Consider the following 1025-nt stretch of genomic DNA (forward strand, 5'->3'; position numbering starts at 1 on the left):
ATAACGTGGGGATAAGGACACATATGTAATATCTTAATCAATAAAAAATATATTAAAAAAAAAGAAGTGGAAAAAAAAAGGACAGTCAAAACCTCTTTGCTTTTAGCTGACAAGATTACAAGTTTACTTGGGCAGTAATGTATCAGGAATATACAGAGAATCCTACCTATTATTTTAGAATTAAAAGCTGAATTAAATGATGTTAAATTTTCTAGAAATTCCACTCTAATCCAATATGTGAATGATTTAGTTTTATACTCTAGAAAATTATTAGATTCCCAAAAGAACACAATATACCTGTTACAACAGCTAGTTATAAAGAGACATGGATATCAAAGAATAAGCTTTTATTCTGTTTACCCCAAGTAAAAAAAACTTTGGTTATCTAATATCTAAAGATGGGCTACTAATTAACCCTGAAAGACTCAGAGGAATCATATCTTTTCCTCTTCTAAAAAAAAAGAGCAGCTGCCCTGACTGGTTTGGCTCAGTGGATAGAGCTTCGGCCTGCGGACTCAAGGGTCCCGGGTTCGATTCCAGTCAAGGGCATGTACCTTGGTTGCAGGCACATCTCAAGTGGGGGGTATGCAGGAGGCAGCTGACCAATGTTTCTCTCTCATTGATGTTTCTAACTCTCTATCCCTCTCCCTTCCTCTCTGTATAAAATCAATAAAATATATTTAAAAAAATAAAAAATAAAAAAAGAGCAGGTTGGAATATTCCTGGGTTTGACTAAATATTGTCACAATTGGATTCCAAACTATTAACTAATGGCCCAACCTATATATGTCTTATTAAAATTGAATTGACCTGCCCTGACTGGTTTGGCTCAGTGGATAGAGCATCGGCCTAGAGATTAAGGGGTCCCAGGTTTGATTCCGGTCAAGGGCATGTACCTTGGTTGCCGGCATATCCCCAGTGGGGATGTGCAGGAGGCAGCTGATCAATGTTTCTCTCTCATTGATTTTTCTAACTCTCTCTCTCCCTTCCTCTCTGTAAAAAATCAATAAAATATATTTTAAAAA

Source organism: Myotis brandtii, unplaced genomic scaffold (genome assembly GCF_000412655.1).
Source record: "Myotis brandtii unplaced genomic scaffold, ASM41265v1 scaffold616, whole genome shotgun sequence".
Taxonomy (NCBI): Eukaryota; Metazoa; Chordata; class Mammalia; order Chiroptera; family Vespertilionidae; genus Myotis; species Myotis brandtii.